The 19,491-nt window shown below is 40.6% G+C and overlaps 2 long non-coding RNA genes across 7 annotated transcripts in view; one reads left to right on the top strand and one right to left on the bottom strand.

Annotated features, from left to right (window-relative positions):
- The window catches only part of LOC146855355 (uncharacterized), a 90,472-nt gene extending 85,482 nt beyond the window's left edge, over positions 1-4,990 (bottom strand). For 3 of the 6 annotated variants that reach the window (XR_014980816.1, XR_014980818.1, XR_014980819.1), the window contains exon 1: positions 4,839-4,989. This is a non-coding gene — a long non-coding RNA (uncharacterized LOC146855355). Of the gene's footprint in view, positions 1-1,973; positions 2,085-2,493; positions 2,570-2,703; positions 2,795-2,910; positions 3,099-4,838 lie in introns of those variants that run through there. The other 3 variants (XR_014980815.1, XR_014980817.1, XR_014980814.1) reach the window with 3 other exon arrangements.
- Positions 4,805-19,491, top strand: part of LOC146855354 (uncharacterized) — a 239,508-nt gene continuing 224,821 nt past the window's right edge. Inside the window, exon 1 of the long non-coding RNA XR_014981312.1 lies at positions 4,805-5,055. This is a non-coding gene — a long non-coding RNA (uncharacterized LOC146855354). The remainder of the gene's footprint in view (positions 5,056-19,491) is intronic.

Below are 19,491 nucleotides of genomic sequence, written 5' to 3'. Positions count from 1 at the left end.
TAGTGAATTCGATTTCATATAGCATACCGCCCAGGACAAGAACAACTCCTGTCTGACACCTTGTCTAGGATATGTTGCAATCAAGATCCAGATGAAAAAAGACATTCACAATATGTAATTCCACCAGAGAAAGTAGTGGCAATTACACACGCAGACAAGTTTCAAAACGAAGTTAAACAGAGCGTTCAGACACAAAATCAACAGCTATGGTTGGCACATAAACAAAACTCCAAACGTGACGGTTATTTCTTTCACAATAACAAACTGTACATTCCTAAGGAGAGTTTACAACAACAGATTTTAAAATGGAACCATGATTCAAGTACTGCAGGACATCCTGGAGTTAACAAAATCTTAGAATTATGTCAACGATATTTCTGGTGGAATACAATCAAACAAGACGTACAGCAATATGTCAAAACATGTCCAGTATGCGCTAGACAAAAGTCTTCTCATTCATCTCCCACTGGCCTTTTGCAACCATTAACCATACCCCCAATTCCCTGGCACACAATCAGTTTAGACTTCATCACGGATTTACCTAAGTCAAATAACTTTACTACAATCTTGGTAGTTGTAGACTTACTATCCAAAATGGGACATTTCATTCCTTTAATGAAACTACCAACAACAACTGAGTTTAGTGAAATGTTCATTAACAATATCATGAAACTCCATGGCCTTCCCAGTAAAATAATTTCCGATCGTGACCCTCAATTTTGGAAAAGGTGTGCACACATTTAGGAATCGAAATAGCATTATCATCTGCTTGTCATCCACAAGCTAACGGCCAGACAGAAAAGGTGAATCAATACCTTGAACAAAGTCTAAGATGTTTAACCTCCACAATAGCTGCTCAATGGGATGCAATCCTACCATTAGCTGAATTCTCATACAACAATAGCTATCATGCAGCATTAGGCTGTTCTCCCTTCTTCTTTACTACTGGATTGCATCCACGATCTCTCCCTAGTATTCTCCTGGATTTAGCCAACACTATGCCTGCAGTAAATGAAAGATTGAAACTCCTGCAGGAATAACAAGAAAAGGCAAAAATTAGTTTAGCTAGAAATAAACAAAAGGCTAAGTTGTCTGTTGATAAACACAGAACCCCTGAGCCATCCTATAAGATAGGAGATCTTGTCTGGTTATCAACCAAGAATATTCAAATTGAAGGCCTCAAAAAACTAAAACCAAGGTATATTGGCCCTTTCCCTATAAGCAAAATCTTGAATCCGGTTTCAATTAAACTAATCTTACTCCAAGACTATGCCATCCACCCAGTTTTTCAATGTGTCTCTGCTCAAACCTTATGTCCACCCAACACACGAAAAGACAATCCACCCCCTTCAGTTGTGGTAGGAGACCATGTGGAATATGAGGTGCATCGTATTTTGGATTTCAAACGTATACATGGTCGTTTGCATTATTTAATTGATCGGAAGGGTTACGATATTTCAGAAAGATCTTGGGAACCTGAGTCAAATGTACATGCCCCAAGGTTTGTCAGGACTTTCCATGCCTTGCACCTATATAAACCCCGTCCTCTGAGAAGACCTTTGGGGCGGGAACTGTTACGAGAAAACCAAACTCATCTGCAACTGTACTGGTTTTGTGTATGTAAAGAGTGACGGTTGCACCAGGCTAAGTGCAAAGATAAAGTTACACAAAACGTGGCAACTTCAGAGATACACAACAAACCATAATTTTTTTTCAATACAATAATGTAACTTAAACAATTGGAAATTTAGTATTTTTATTTTAATATTTCATTTTTATTTTTGTAGTTTCATAACCAATTTGATATTCATGGTGGATATTTAATTTACTCACAAAGACTACATATATAAGACAATCATTTTGATACAAACTACAATTACATGAAACAGTCAAGTATTAGCAATTGGATATATCGCTAAGATGTGCAAAGGTGATTCCGTTGATTGATAATTCACTCAATGACATAAGATTGATCAAAGAATATATAATTTTATAACAAGATAAAAACACTGAGTAAAATCACAGAAATATGAAATGACGCGTTTCGGCAAAGCCTTCTTCAGATTATTCTGTGTCAGTGATTGCTGTAAAAAAAACAGACATTTTTTTATATCCTTACTTATCTATAAAAATCTAATACGATATATAGAGACACAATTCAACAACAAAATATAACAATACTGGTCTGTATTATTTTCACTCTGAAGTTACCTAATTTTGTTGACACTTGTTAAATGAGTCAGGAGACTCAATGGCGTTTAGCTCATATTTAATGTTAAAAACAATATCTACCACTGCACCCGTTTGGGAACCCACACCCTAGTAATGTCATGAAATTTAGAACATATAGAAAGCCCAAATAGTGACGAGTGATACAACAATTATCCTCTATGACACAACAGAAAAAGGATAAAAGAGAAAAGAACAGAAAAAACTAAGATATAATGATGGCACAAAAAGTGGAAAATAAAATTTATTTAAATTGTCTCCTACCTATAGTTTAATTAGTTGACAATTCGATTCGCAGCTCTATAATTGATCAAGAAGCCATCTGGCAGTCAGAGTTAATCTTAAAAGAAAAAGGTAACAGAATACAATATTGATTAACTCATATGTATGTATAAGGATGTTTATGGTCCCACAAGTCTAAAACAAAAAAAAAAATGGCGAAGAGGGAGGGAAAAAATAGCTACAAACTCTTACCCGATGATACTATATTAAGTCAACCCTTGATGGTCTTGATACGAAAAGGTAAGATAGGATGGCCCCTACTCTTATCTTCTAAAAGATATGCCTAGAAGAGATGGGGGAAAAAACCTCATTAACGTGTACTATACTCTGTTGTGGGACTGGTACAATATTTAAATAAAGATCACTAATGACGTACATAACCTATATGATTACACTTACCCAATGTGTCGGTCATGAATATTTGAAAATTTGATAGTTTACAAATGCCAAGAATGGGATGTTTCTCTCTTACACATCTCTGGCATTCATCGTAGTATAGGTATCCTCTCTCGTAGAAATAATCAGTGCAAATATAAATGCTACCGGAGATTGATATCCTGGACTTCAAAGGGCATTCTCGGGTATGACTGTGAATGGAACAGATTCATGTTTTTACGTAGGAAAAAAGTGCAATGAAGCATCATATATCCATAATGTAGCAAAAAAACGATTTATTTTGGGTTGTTTGTTTACTGGATGATATAATCCCCTTACGATGGAATACACGTGGGGCCAAATTTGTATTGTGAATATACGCAACAATGTTTGTACTTAACCCCCTTGATGCCTGACTGACATAGAATCTGATACGCCATTATCTAGAGGGAAGGTGGCTAGATACTAATAATACACAGAGATAGAAGACCTCCCAAAATTAACTAGTCTAATCTGCGGTTTAAGATGTTAATACATACCAGAGTAAGGCAAAGATGCGACGTGGCTGGTTTCTCTAAATCGCCATACGGAGGTAAACGCTCACAACACGAGAACTTATATATGGTGGAGTGAACTGTTTGGCTCGCTTCGATGACGTATAGAACAAGCGCATGCGTGAAAGATTCAGGTATGTGAGGTCCTAATAATTCGGCCATCTTGGAATGGTGAATTTGTACGGAGATTGACATCAACGATAATGGGAGAAAAACTCATGTGGCATGAAGATGCGTACCTCTGAATAAAGATTTTTTGATAAACAACCCTCACTTTTTACTACAACGGGGAGGGACTGGTAATATCACGATTTTTTCTGAAGTGATTAACGCGGCAAAATATAAAAGTATATTGCCTATATCGTGCATAAGTAGTCGCTGATGATACGGCCATCTTAAAATGGGGCGCTGTGCGTGTGAAGAATGCGTCCGAATAATAGCAACAGATCAAAACTGTGAGTTAACAAGAAACCAAAGGATTAGTTCCTCGAGAATGAGAGACAGAGATGTATGGAAATTAGGGGCACTATGTTACGTGTAGAAGGAAGATTAACATAATGATCTAATCCATATGTAAATATGTCCATCCATAACATACTTTATGCTCGAATAGACAAATGAAACACTATATGTCATAAGTAAACCCTGTCTAATTGGTATGGAATGCATGTATTAGTCTCTACAAATCAAAGGATGCAGACTAATTAAACAGGACAAGCACTATGAATTAGCTGTGTAATGATACTACTACTTTATAGCTTGATCCCATGGAATGGACAAATTCAAACCCTTAGTGGCCGTGCCCAAAGTGAAAATCCAGTACACTTCCCTGAATTTTCTAATGCTATCTAATGCTATCCATATTAGCTCCTACTTTCTTTATGATTTTTTCAATGATGTACCATCGCATCTCGTCCGGTTGATGATTATGTACTGGTTTTGTACATCTGCCAATAATTCATATCATGTTATTCCCCATTCTATGTCACGTCTGTAGTCACATCAAGTAATGTATCCTTGCTATTACCAATGCTTTTTGTTTCTTGTAAATGGTTTGCCAAAGCTTGAACTTAAAGCTATAGTTCCTGAAACACACGAGTTTGATGAACATTAGGATAATGAGTCTGCAACCGTTATTATACATGCACGTGTAAACAGTTCCAACGAGGTTCCTGAAAAAACACGAGTTTCTTGAACATTAGGATAATGAGCCTGCAACCGTTGTAATACATACAGCTCCAACGGGTACACGTGGGAACACTAACTGAAGCTGAGCACTCAGGTATTTAAACGCCATTTGCCCTTGCTCGCGTGCTTCGCTTTGTTGCTGTAGCGCAGACCTGACTCCGGACCTGCCCGTACTCTGACGCTTCCTCTGGAATAGATCTAAATCCTTACCTGACTTTGGACCAGTCCAGCGTTGCTCCCGTTCCTGCTCCGATGCTCTAGACTTCTGTGGCACCCTGCAGAAGGTTTCCAGACCGGACTTCCCATCGTGCAACTTCCGGTATCAGCACCCTGCAACAAAAACAAAAGAAAGACAAGATTACCGATGGTTGCTTTGTAATGCCTCATCTTGTCCGGTAAAAGTTAGTCTTAATGAAACAACCCAGCGGTAAGGCTTTTCAGCATTTTTGAGACGTCTAATTTAATTCTGTGAAACGCAGTGAACTCATTGCATATTTTGAACTCGGTAAAGCTATTAGCATATTTGGGGACACGAGCAGCCTGTTTACGCATAGCAAGAACCTGAGGACGATGTTTCCTACTAGAAAAGTTATCTCTAAGTTCTCAGTTTACAAGACAACATAGAGACAACATAAAATAACTTGTTTTCTGAAAAAGAAAGACATTTTAAAGAGTTACAAGGGACATAAAAGAAAAGTCTCATAAAGGTTCAAAAGCATACTTAGTTGGTCAGCCCATTTATGCAAAGTACAAAAACGTTTGATTGCAATTGTGCTCTGTGCTATCTTTTTGCTTTATATTTTAGTTTTGTGGACCATTTGCAACAAGCACAAGCAAAGGCAAGGTATGTAGTATAACATAACCCAAATAATGTTTAAGGATTGTATAAGTGAAAGTGACCACTGATTTTAGTCTTGATGTTTGGATTCTATTTAGATTATCTATGACGGTGTTCAAGTTGTGTAATTACAAATCGCTTCTGAGCAGAAGAAGCTTATTCAGGCACCTCAATAGAACGGGTAGGTGGTTTCAGAACCCAGATAGTGTATTATAAGTTAACGTGAATTATTGTACACAAATAGTGTTGTGTGTTGTTTTGTTTAGATAACTGTGCCTAACAATCACAAATAAGAAATCTGAAGTTGGTCCTTTCATCATTATCCCTGAGAGATGATCAAAGTTTGGACTGCAAGCATCCAGTCTTTTGTTTTCTCTTGTCTCTCGCTCCCATCCCCCTTTCCCCGGGGAACTACCAGACCGGCCAGTGTGCATTTCCTGGTCGTTCTAACCTGGGAACAATCAGCATAAAGGAAGGAACAAACCGGAGTGCAGGTCGGTGACTATTGTAACATGTTTAGGCATGGCAAAAGGTTTATTGCGGCTTGGGATGGTTAGACATAAACATCTACATTGGGGTAAGTGTTAGGAGCCAGCGAGTTTTTTTGGTTTTTTTGTTTATTCGTGTAATCTGAGCCAGTTAACAAAAGTTTTGAATTTCTGGTTTCACAGCTATCAATACGAATGAGTCAGAATCTCGTTGTAGAGACAGTAAAGATGGTGCTGTATTAAAAGCAGGAGTACACAGGTGGACCATGGTGGCTTTTAGAGATGTTTCCTTTCCCTTTTACCTCAGCTTGACAGCTAGTTTATTATTACATTTGTTACAGATATAAGCATCACTGACGTTAGGAACTTTGTGCACATTTTTTAACTTCACTCCAATTTTTCACTTTCTTTGGTACATACAGTCACATACTTCATTTCTCATGATGAGAGTGTTCTAATTTCTAGTCTCCTAGGCATGAGGGCCTATTCTTTATTCACCTCTTTGATCTTTCTGAGCTGGTTGACGGTATGTTACTCCAAGTCATCTGCTGCTCTTCATGGAGAAGCAGCATTCTTCAATATGCATGTGACTTTTCTTAATTAAGTTGTTCGCTCAGATCATCAAACATATGGAGAATGATATTTCCTCGTCCACATTAATGTACATTTATATCTTTTACAGCGGCCCCCGAAGAAGGGATAGAGATCCCGAAATGCATAGGGCAACATTATATTTGTGAAATTACACCAAAAAATGTTTGTGACAGAAACTACTATTTTGTTGAATAGGCCATTCGTTCTATGATTTACATTCATTGTACACTGCTAAATACATGAATATGAGATTTTAAGATGAACAAATATTAGCAGTGACATAATGTTTATAAATTGTTACATTAAAAATGAATACAGAAGATTAAGGTGGGGAAATACATATACATATATTTTTTTATAGGATCTTAGGGCCTGATTACGATGTCGGAAAGCCAACCACCGAAAGCCTGTCGGTGGAGGGCCCGCTTCCTTCGAACTGCGGTTTTTCACCCGCCGGATTACTATGGCGGGCGAAAACGTGGCAGTCAGAAAGACCGACCGCCATGGTTCTGACAGATGGTCATTTTCCGACTGACTGTCAGAGCAGCTGCTTTGCACCGCATGGCGGCGGTGCCTATCAGGCACCGCCACAGTATAAACAACAATTGGTCCTGACTTATCTTTACAGCACACATAAGGTGCACAGTTATTTCAAACGGTCATATATAGTGTTGTTTTATAGTTCAATTGTCACAGAGAGACAAAAGGCAACATTATTTTTTATGCAATTTTTTTAAAATCATATTTATCATGTAAAACAGTATTCAATCAATCATTTATCACAATTAACACCTTACGTGTGCTGTAAAGATACGTCGGGACCAATTGTTGTTTATTGTGGTACCTTTGTGCAGGCAGTCCTCTGCGAGGGTTTTCTGTATTCTTTGTTGAATGTTGTATTGTAATTTTTCTGTTATCTGTGTTCTTTAACAATCCTGGGGAGTGCATCTTTTGACTATAACGAAGGCACCGCAGTGGGGATTATGATATCCCTTTTCCACCAGTCAACCTGCCACAAAACTGCAGTTGGAAACAGATTTGGGGGCCTGTAGCGGGCCCCCCTTAATCCCTGGGTCTGTGGCTAGAGCATTGGGTGGCACCTATGGTGCCCTCCTAAATTTCCCTGCACTATGTGGCAGCCACCACATGGTACCTGCCACGTAGTGCAGGGAAATATCAAAGGTGCACTTTTAGAATTGCGGCGGGTGCTGCTAGCTGAAGCACCCGCCATAATGCTAAATATAGCAAATGCGACTGCCGTGGTGGGGGTCGCATCATAATTGCATATGTGGGACTGCCGCTTTATAGGCGGGCAGTCCCCATCCCTGGGATGATGGAGGACTGACAGTAGTCTGTCCACCAATGTAATCAGGCTTTTAGAGCTGTACAGCCAGGTGACAAGCGGCACGTGTCACTTGAAGCATTGAACACTTTGTTTGGTGTGTCATAAGCAATCACACTACCCTGACCAGCATGCTAAACATCCCAAGAGTTTGGATAGTTGGATAATTACTAGAATATCATTGTTTAACTCATACACATCGGTGTGTGCAATGAACATATATTGTTCACAAGATTTATTATGCCAGGTCGAAATGGGAGTTTTAAAACTTCACAAATATGTTGCAATGGCAGACCCAATACAGGTTTTAAAAAGGCTACTTAAGTGGATGGCACAATCAGTCCTGCAGGCCTACAAGTAACATTTAATTTACAGGTACTGTGTGCATTTAGTACACATTTACTGGGTACTTACAAGTAAATGAAATGTTGCAATTGGTTGTAAGCCACTTTTACCATGTTAAAAGGAGAGAGCACAAGCACTGTAGCCCTGGTTAGCAGTGATAAAGTGTGCACAGTCCTAAAAATCAAACAAAATAGGTTAAAAAAAACAGGAGGGTGAAGGCAAAAGTTTGTGCCCTGCAGAAAGGGTCAAGTCTAACATCGTAATTCTAGGAACTCCTAAACCAATCCTATTTCCGACAGTCATGGGTATTAGTATATAACTGTAGGAGTGCTCCTCCAAAGGTTTTTTGCACACCTTACAACATATCAAATCTACATTTGCATAGTAGCAAAAAACCCAATAGTGTCTAGCCACTGCAATGGTCAGGAGAGCCAAACATTATTCAAGTATGTAAAATTTCAGCATTCACCTAAACCTGAATTTCTTAACCATTTGTCTTCAGTGTCTTCAGTGTACCCCCACTTAATCATTTCCTGGAACCCAGGGACCCCCACTGAAAAATTATTGGAATCCAGGGACCCCTAGTGAGTCGTTACTAGGAACCAAAAAGCACATTTCAAATCCCTTCACATTTAGAGAGCATTTTACAAATTTCCATTTTAGATTTTACTTCTTTATTTATATACTCTTCTTCAATCTGTTAATATTATTTGATTTTCTAAGCAGTTGCAAACCCTCTAAGTAGGTTTTGTGGACCCCCAGGGTCTCCGGACTGCATGTTAAAAACCACTATCCTTAACTATAGTAGTTGATTCCTTTGCCTTAAGTTATCAGGGAGGAAGTTCCAGGCTGTGAAGGCAACGGCCATAGATTAATTCCCCTCAACATTTTTCCTGAGACTCTCCATAGGAAGTACAAGCGGCTCTATGGTAGAGCTAAGAGAACTTTTTAAGCAGTAGGGAGTCAGTCTTTCTTTAATGAAACCATAGTGTTTCGATCGACAGCACCATTTTGGACATAACCTAAATGCCACTGTCAGACAATGAAGGCTAAAATGAGAATCGGAGACATGTTAAGTGTAGGGAATTTCGGGAGGCCTGTTACTTATTAACATATTTGTCAGAAGCTCATTGCATAGTCAGTTTTGGAACCAATAATGCCTCCAGCAGTGATTGCCTAATTTTCAAGGGACGGTATCTTTTTATTTTTCTGTAAGATCTCAAGTAGGTATTTTTTCAAGCAATGTATCTGATACACTTGACCATCCATGCACACTCTTCCATCAAAATAAACCCAGAGCTTTGACTTTGTCCTTTAGCATCATTCCAGATGTATTATTGAGCTCAGCAATGATCAGTGCCAACCAGCAAGAATTCAGTCTTATTCAGTCTTAATCACATTGAGGGCTTGCTGATTCTAATTCATTTGGATTACATCAAACCCTGGCAACTTCCTGTCTGTCCCGGTGATAATCTTTGGGCAGACAATATATCACCTAGGGATCATCTGCATAGAATTAAAATCTCACTTCCAGGTCATTCAACAGTTTACATATTTGCTGGAAATAAATGAGGAGAAAAGTAGGAAACCCTGAAGCACCCCACAAGAGACCACCATTGACCCAACTTGTCATTGATACATAGGCACAAGTGTTGTGCGATCAGACAAAAAGCATTTCAGCTAACTCTAAGTTTCCCCAACACCCGGCTACTCCTACACATATTTTTAATAATGTGGAGTGGTCAAGGGTGTTCATTCTATGTCTAGAATGGAAAACTGAACATCGATCAGGACCAATTTGGTGCCCTGATGGGGGACGGAAATTTGTTTGTCTATCCACAAGCAGAATGCTCAAGAAAAAAAGTCTTTAAATTGTAAGGTGACTGCTCTTTCCAGAACTAATAAAAGCCACGGTATATTTGAAGTAGGGTGGATCCCAGGCTTTTGCCCTGACTATCTTTAGAAGTGTAGTGATCCAAGACTGTTTTAACAGAGTCAGTATGTAATCTTCTTCAAAGGAATAGTTATTTTCCTTTATATGTATATGGTTGCAGTTAGGCATTCTATTGCTTTATTACACTTATCGGGCCGAGGTCTTCCTGACAAGGTTTTCAGATTCACTATCTTGAGAATCGTAATGATTTGCTCAAAGCAGAAAGCTCAAAACTTGAAGCCTATGCCAATAACGTCAAATTCTAAAGATTGTGGCTATACTCAAACTTTCACGGTCATCGGACTCTGGTATGACCAAACCCAAATACTAGACTGAAATGTACCTAATTCACAATATTAAACCATTGTAGTGGAATGTTACACAAGGTAAATTGATTGATTTATGGTTTACATCAGAGGGCTTTTGAATATTGATAACTTTTGACATTCCAATAATAAGGTCACTGTTTGATTTAATAATACACTGCATATTCTCATTGATGCTCTATCCCCCCCCCCCATAAAAATGAAATGCTGCCTTCCCACAAGTGGTTCGGAGTAGGTTGAAGGGGTTGAAAGGCAGGTTTTGCTCAGCAAGGGCTGTGTCGTGAACACTTGCCCGCCTCTACTTTAACAACTACAGCCTAGAGGAAGTTTTTTTATGGGTCTCCTCTGTCTACAACTCAGCAGCAGAAAAAAATGCTCATCATTAACACTAAAAGGAAGAAAAAAACGGGGTCATAAAAAAGGGAAAGAATGATGGAAGATTAGAAGTAAAGATAGGCGAAAATAAGGAAGGCTGAAAGAAAGTTAGAGAGAGTAATAGCATTGATGAACGGGTGGGTAGGTTGAGTAACAGGTAAATTGATGGGTGAATAGCCAGGTGCATGGATCGGTCAAACAATGATATAGTAAGTGGAAGTCTGAGAGGATAGATGGATAAGTCAAATGATGGATGCATGAGTGGCTGGCCATATGGATTTGTGCATGCATGGATGGTTGGTTGAAGGGTGAATAAATGGAATTGCCAATGGATAAATGGGATGGAAAAAGACTGAATGATGAATGAAAGAATGAATGGGTGACAGATTGTAAAGGTGAAATCCTAGACAACAGTTAGTGGATGGAAGAGTGAAAGGATGAATGGATAAATATTTGGATAGGAACTCTTTGGGGGAGGGGAGGGCATATTTCCCTTGCTAACTTGGTGCCATCAGAGCTTTGGTTCAAAATGGGGGTTATTTTAATTTTCTTCCTTTTCCCTTGGTGCTCAGCTACCTGGAAATGCAGAAAACTGATCGCTATTCTCACCATAGCACAACCTACCAATAGCTCCTCTGACTGCCTGGCACAGGTAGGCCTTAATGCTTTTAAGATTGTCTACCCCCCAACCTCTCGAAGAAAGCGGCAAAGAAAAGACCTTTAAACACAATCTACTCAAACAATCTTCTGAAACTGTCATCTTTGATACCTACTTTTGCACGTCAAAGGGTATTGTGGTTACAGACCTTATTTTCTACACAACCAGAAGAGCTCAATGGAGAAGAGTCTTAACATCTACGCTTTGATCAAAACCTGTGAGCAAAACCCGCCACTGTTTCTACATAAACATATTACCTTCACCAGTCCTTACTGCTGATCTGGCCATATCCCGCTACAATAATAGTAGGATCCTTATTCAAGCTTCTGACCGGAATCTTAAATGCTTTGACAGAATCTTTATGAGGATTAAAAATAAACTTAATAACATAAATCCTGCTAGGCTACACAATCAAAGTCTCTCCTCAGCGGAGGAACCTTTTGTTCCCTCCTCCTCTGCATTCATCAGCTCCGCTTCCCCCTCACTCCCTCTGAACCAGTCTGCTATATCCCCCGACACTGATGGTGAGTCCAATACCTGCAAACCTAACCTTGATAAACCTGATAATCTAACTCAAGTCTCTCGTAATACCAATTTGGGTGTTTTTCCTACCCTTCACCCAGATTCCTTCCCCAGTACTTCACCTGTGAACCCTCACCTTCCTATCTCCTCTCCCAATACGTACCCAATCTCACAGGATAAAGCCACCTTGCCTCCACCAATCTTTCTCCAGGGTTTTCTCTGCAATTTCTTACACCGAGACCTGGTATCTACTATGCTAATACTCCCCCTTGGTGGATAACACAATTGAACTCAAGCTGGATACTGTCTCTTCCTGCAATTTTTGTGAGGGATATATTATGCCATCTAACTCCCCTCTCCCTAAGGGGTCCCATCCATTACCTTATTCTAGGATGGCCGCTGGCTGTGATAGCCTCCCCTACATTGAGGAAAAGCTGGCCGAACTCAAGCAGGATCTCCTTACTGTCAAAGATAACCTGTAGACACTCCTACATTGCTCCTTGAAGATGGGGAAGTTTTGGAAACTCTATCCTTCCCTTGAGACAGGTCAGCCTAGCCATCCAGCAAGTGTTAAACACTGCGGTGGTGAAATGTTTTCTCTCAATAGCCCGCTCAGCCCACTCTGGATAACTTAGCCTCTTCCAAAGCACCATTCCAGGCCCCTTAGGTTTATGCCTCAGTTGTCGGATGATGACACTCTCTCACTTCTTCTATCGTACAGCGGCTCTTGGTGTGTCTCCTCTCGCTCACCAATCAACATACCAACTATCTCCTCTGACCCTTTTAGAGAACCAAGTGTTAAACTATCATCTTTGAATAGGGATAACCTACTACAGGTCACCTCTTCTCACCTAGAAGCGGTAGCAACCAACTCACACATCAAATCGATGCTTCTCAACTGCAGATCAGCAGTGAAACATGCAGCAGATATCTCTGAACTCATCATCACGCACGAATTGGACCTCCTGATCCTAACTGAAACTTGGCTCAATAACTCCTCCTCCCCACTTCTCAACATCTTAATCCCTCCTGATTATGGCATTATCAGACTAGAGAGACGTGTTAAAACTGGGAAGGGGGGGGCATTGTTTGCTGCCATTGCTCCAGCCTCAGATTGAAACAGGCTCAAAATACTATAATGTCCTTCTGTGAGCACAGAGACACTGAAATCTGGAACAATGACAAGATTGTCTGTGTGCTCCACATGATATATCATCCACTAGATGATTATCTGCTCTTCATCAATCAAATTATGGAGTCCATTACCTAATGCTCGGACCAACACCCCAGCCATGTCTTCCTCTGGGATTGTAACCTTCACTGGAATGACACAAATGATCCCTTAGTGTGCTCCTTCAAGGCTTTTTCTCTCCTATCTCAGCTTCACCCAGGCCTGCAATGGACCTACCCACAAGGGCTCCACCCTTGACCTTATCATAGCTAAAGATAACACCATACAACTGGATGACATTATACCCTGTGACTGGTTGGATCATCACCAAATATCCTTTCACATCCTGGAAAAGGTCCTGGTCAGACAAGGTCAACCACTTGAGACCAAACAGCTGGTTCGTAATCTGAGAGGCATCAACATCAATGATCTAACATCCATTAGCAAGAATCTTCTTCTGCCACCCCCTAACATGACCAACCTGGATGACCTCACGGATCATTACATCAACTCTATGACATGTATATTTGACACAATTGTTCCAAAGCAACTCTGAAGGAATTCAATAAAACAATCCAAACCCTGGTTTAATGGCTCCCTAAATGAAGAACGTCACAAACTTAGGCTTTCGGAGAGACTATGGAGAAATTCTCCCTCTATTACAAGCCTCACACAGTTCAGGAGGATAAGAAGCGCATATAACAGCTATATCCGTAGTGCTAAAACTGATCACTTCAGGGCTCAGCTTGACAGCGATAAAAACAGACCCAAGAAACTATTTGAAATCATCAAACAACAAGCTAACCACTCTACCAATCATATCTCGGCGCCCATGACCTCTTGCACCGGTGAGGAGGACTTCTCAGCAGACTTCTGTGAAAAGGCAAGAAACCCTGAAGCACCCCACAAGAGACCACCATTGACCCAACTTGTCATTGATACATAGCCACAAGGGTTGTGCGATCAGACAAAAAGCATTTCAGCTAACTCTAAGTTTCCCCAACACCCGGCTACTCCTACACATATTTTTAATAATGTGGAGTGGTCAAGGGTGTTCATTCTATGTCTAGAATGGAAAACTGAACATCGATCAGGACCAATTTGGTGCCCTGATGGGGGACGGAAATTTGTTTGTCTATCCACAAGCAGAATGCTCAAGAAAAAAAGTCTTTAAATTGTAAGGTGACTGCTCTTTCCAGAACTAATAAAAGCCACAGTATATTTGAAGTAGGGTGGATCCCAGGCTTTTGCCCTGACTATCTTTAGAAGTGTAGTGATCCAAGACTGTTTTAACAGAGTCAGTATGTAATCTTCTTCAAAGGAATAGTTATTTTCCTTTATATGTATATGGTTGCAGTTAGGCATTCTATTGCTTTATTACACTTATCGGGCCGAGGTCTTCCTGACAAGGTGTTCAGATTCACTATCTTGAAATCGTAATGATTTGCTCAAAGCAGAAAGCTCAAAACTTGAAGCCTATGCCAATAACGTCAAATTCTAAAGATTGTGGCTATACTCAAACTTTCACGGTCATCGGACTCTGGTATGACCAAACCCAAATACTAGACTGAAATGTACCTAATTCACAATATTAAACCATTGTAGTGGAATGTTACACAAGGTAAATTGATTGATTTATGGTTTACATCAGAGGGCTTTTGAATATTGATAACTTTTGACATTCCAATAATAAGGTCACTGTTTGATTTAATAATACACTGCATATTCTCATTGATGCTCTATCCCCCCCCCCCCATAAAAATAAAATGCTGCCTTCCCACAAGTGGTTCGGAGTAGGTTGAAGGGGTTGAAAGGCAGGTTGTGCTCAGCAAGGGCTGTGTCGTGAACACTTGCCCGCCTCTACTTTAACAACTACAGCCTAGAGGAAGTTTTGTTATGGGTCTCCTCTGTCTACAACTCAGCAGCAGAAAAAAATGCTTATCATTAACACTAAAAGGAAGAAAAAAACGGGGTCATAAAAAAGGGAAAGAATGATGGAAGATTAGAAGTAAAGATAGGCGAAAATAAGGAAGGCTGAAAGAAAGTTAGAGAGAGTAATAGCATTGATGAATGGGTGGGTAGGTAGAGTAACAGGTGAATTGATGGGTGAATAGCCAGGTGCATGGATCGGTCAAACAATGATATAGTAAGTGGAAGTCTGAGAGGATAGATGGATAAGTCAAATGATGGATGCATGAGTGGCTGGCCATATGGATTTGTTTCATGCATGGATGGTTGGCTGAAGGGTTAATAAATGGAATTGCCAATGGATAAATGGGATGGAAAAAGACTGAATGATGAATGAAAGAATGAATGGGTGACAGATTGTAAAGGTGAAATCCTAGACAACAGTTAGTGGATGGAAGAGTGAAAGGATGAATGGATAAATATTTGGATAGGAACTCTTTGGGGGAGGGTAGGGCATATTTCCCTTGCTAACTTGGTGCCATCAGAGCTTTGGTTCAAAATGGGGGTTATTTTAATTTTCTTCCTTTTCCCTTGGTGCTCAGCTACCTGGAAATGCAGAAAACTGATGGCTATTCTCACCATAGCACAACCTACCAATAGCTCCTCTGACTTCCTGGCACAGGTAGGCCTTAATGCTTTTAAGATTGTCTACCCCCCCCCAACCTCTCGAAGAAAGCGGCAAAGAAAAGACCTTTAAACACAACCTACTCAAACAATGTTCTGAAACTGTCATCTTTGATACCTACTTTTGCACGTCAAAGGGTATTGTGGTTACAGACCTTATTTTCTACACAACCAGAAGAGCTCAATGGAGAAGAGCCATAACATCTACGCTTTGATCAAAACCTGTGAGCAAAACCCGCCACTGTTTCTACATAAACATATTACCTTCACCTGTCCTTACTGCTGATCTGGCCATATCCCGCTACAATAATGGTAGGATCCTTATTCAAGCTTCTGACCTGAATCTTAAATGCTTTGACAGAATCTTTATGAGGATTAAAAATAAACATAATAACATAAATCCTGCTAGGCTACACAATCAAAGTCTCTCCTCAGCGGAGGAACCTTTTGTTCCCTCCTCCTCTGCATTCACCAGCTCCGCTTCCCCCTCACTCCCTCTGAACTAGTCTGCTATATCCCCCGACACTGATGGTGAGTCCAATACCTGCAAACCTAACCTTGATAAACCTGATAATCTAACTCAAGTCTCTCGTAATACCAATTTGGGTGTTTTTCCTACCCTTCACCCAGATTCCTTCCCCAGTACTTCACCTGTGAACCCTCACCTTCCTATCTCCTCTCCCAATACGTACCCAATCTCACAGGATAAAGCCACCTTGCCTCCACCAATCTTTCTCCAGGGTTTTCTCTGCAACTTCTTACACCGAGACCTGGTACCCTCTATGCTAATACTCCCCCCTTGGTGGATAACACAATTGAACTCAAGCTGGATACTGTCTCTTCCTGCAATTTTTGTGAGGGATATATTATGCCATCCAACTCCCCTCTCCCTAAGGGTTCCCATCCATTATCTTATTCTAGGCTGGCCGCTGGCTGTGATAGCCTCCCCTACATTGAGGAAAAGCTGGCCGAACTCAAGCAGGATCTCCTTACTGTCAAAGATAACCTGTAGACACTCCTACATTGCTCCTTGAAGATGGGGAAGTTTTGGAAACTCTATCCTTCCCTTGAGACAGGTCAGCCTAGCCATCCAGCAAGTGTTAAACACTGCCGTGGTGAAATGTTTTCTCTCAATAGCCCGCTCAGCCCACTCTGGATAACTCAGCCTCTTCCAAAGCACCATTCCAGGCCCCTTAGGTTTATGCCTCAGTTGTCGGATGATGACACTCTCTCACTTCTTCTATCGTACAGCGGCTCTTGGTGTGTCTCCTCTCGCTCACCAATCAACATACCAACTATCTCCTCTGACCCTTTTAGAGAACCAAGTGTTAAACTATCATCTTTGAATAGGGATAACCTACTACAGGTCACCTCTTCTCACCTAGAAGCGGTAGCAACCAACTCACACATCAAATCGATGCTTCTCAACTGCAGATCAGCAGTGAAACATGCAGCAGATATCTCTGAACTCATCATCACGCACGAATTGGACCTCCTGATCCTAACTGAAACTTGGCTCAATAACTCCTCCTCCCCACTTCTCAACATCTTAATCCCTCCTGATTATGGCATTATCAGACTAGAGAGACGTGTTAAAACTGGGGGGGGGGCGGGGGGGGGGGGGGGGCATTGTTTGCTGCCATTGCTCCAGCCTCAAGTTGAAACAGGCTCAAAATACTATAATGTCCTTCTGTGAGCACAGAGACACTGAAATCTGGAACAATGACAAGATTGTCTGTGTGCTCCACATGATATATCATCCACTAGATGATTATCTGCTCTTCATCAATCAAATTATGGAGTCCATTACCTAATGCTCGGACCAACACCCCAGCCATGTCTTCCTCTGGGATTGTAACCTTCACTGGAATGACACAAATGATCCCTTAGTGTGCTCCTTCAAGGCTTTTTCTCTCCTATCTCAGCTTCACCCAGGCCTGCAATGGACCTACCCACAAGGGCTCCACCCTTGACCTTATCATAGCTAAAGATAACACCATACAACTGGATGACATTATACCCTGTGACTGGTTGGATCATCACCAAATATCCTTTCACATCCTGGAAAAGGTCCTGGTCAGACAAGGTCAACCACTTGAGACCAAACAGCTGGTTCGTAATCTGAGAGGCATCAACATCAATGATCTAACATCCATTAGCAAGAATCTTCTTCTGCCACCCCCTAACATGACCAACCTGGATGACCTCACGGATCATTACATCAACTCTATGACATGTATATTTGACACAATTGTTCCAAAGCAACTCTGAAGGAATTCAATAAAACAATCCAAACCCTGGTTTAATGGCTCCCTAAATGAAGAACGTCACAAACTTAGGCTTTCGGAGAGACTATGGAGAAATTCTCCCTCTATTACAAGCCTCACACAGTTCAGGAGGATAAGAAGCGCATATAACAGCTATATCCGTAGTGCTAAAACTGATCACTTCAGGGCTCAGCTTGACAGCGATAAAAACAGACCCAAGAAACTATTTGAAATCATCAAACAACAAGCTAACCACTCTACCAATCATATCTCGGCGCCCATGACCTCTTGCACCGGTGAGGAGGACTTCTCAGCAGACTTCTGTGAAAAGGCAAGAAACCCTGAAGCACCCCACAAGAGACCACCATTGATCCAACTTGTCATTGATACATAGCCACAAGGGTTGTGCGATCAGACAAAAAGCATTTCAGCTAACTCTAAGTTTCCCCAACACCCGGCTACTCCTACACATATTTTTAATAATGTGGAGTGGTCAAGGGTGTTCATTCTATGTCTAGAATGGAAAACTGAACATCGATCAGGACCAATTTGGTGCCCTGATGGGGGACGGAAATTTGTTTGTCTATCCACAAGCAGAATGCTCAAGAAAAAAAGTCTTTAAATTGTGAGGTGACTGCTCTTTCCAGAACTAATAAAAGCCACGGTATATTTGAAGTAGGGTGGATCCCAGGCTTTTGCCCTGACTATCTTTAGAAGTGTAGTGATCCAAGACTGTTTTAACAGAGTCAGTATGTAATCTTCTTCAAAGGAATAGTTATTTTCCTTTATATGTATATGGTTGCAGTTAGGCATTCTATTACTTTATTACACTTATCGGGCCGAGGTCTTCCTGACAAGGTGTTCAGATTCACTATCTTGAAATCGTAATGATTTGCTCAAAGCAGAAAGCTCAAAACTTGAAGCCTATGCCAATAACGTCAAATTCTAAAGATTGTGGCTATACTCAAACTTTCACGGTCATCGGACTCTGGTATGACCAAACCCAAATACTAGACTGAAATGTACCTAATTCACAATATTAAACCATTGTAGTGGAATGTTACACAAGGTAAATTGATTGATTTATGGTTTACATCAGAGCGCTTTTGAATATTGATAACTTTTGACATTCCAATAATAAGGTCACTGTTTGATTTAATAATACACTGCATATTCTCATTGATGCTCTATCCCCCCCCCCCCATAAAAATAAAATGCTGCCTTCCCACAAGTGGTTCGGAGTAGGTTGAAGGGGTTGAAAGGCAGGTTGTGCTCAGCAAGGGCTGTGTCGTGAACACTTGCCCGCCTCTACTTTAACAACTACAGCCTAGAGGAAGTTTTGTTATGGGACTCCTCTGTCTACAACTCAGCAGCAGAAAAAAATGCTTATCATTAACACTAAAAGGAAGAAA

The sequence above is a fragment of the Triturus cristatus genome, chromosome 4_1 (assembly GCF_964204655.1).
Source record: "Triturus cristatus chromosome 4_1, aTriCri1.1, whole genome shotgun sequence".
Taxonomy (NCBI): Eukaryota; Metazoa; Chordata; class Amphibia; order Caudata; family Salamandridae; genus Triturus; species Triturus cristatus.
Note: the sequence above shows the minus strand (reverse complement) of the source record. Positions and strands in the feature narration are given on the sequence as shown.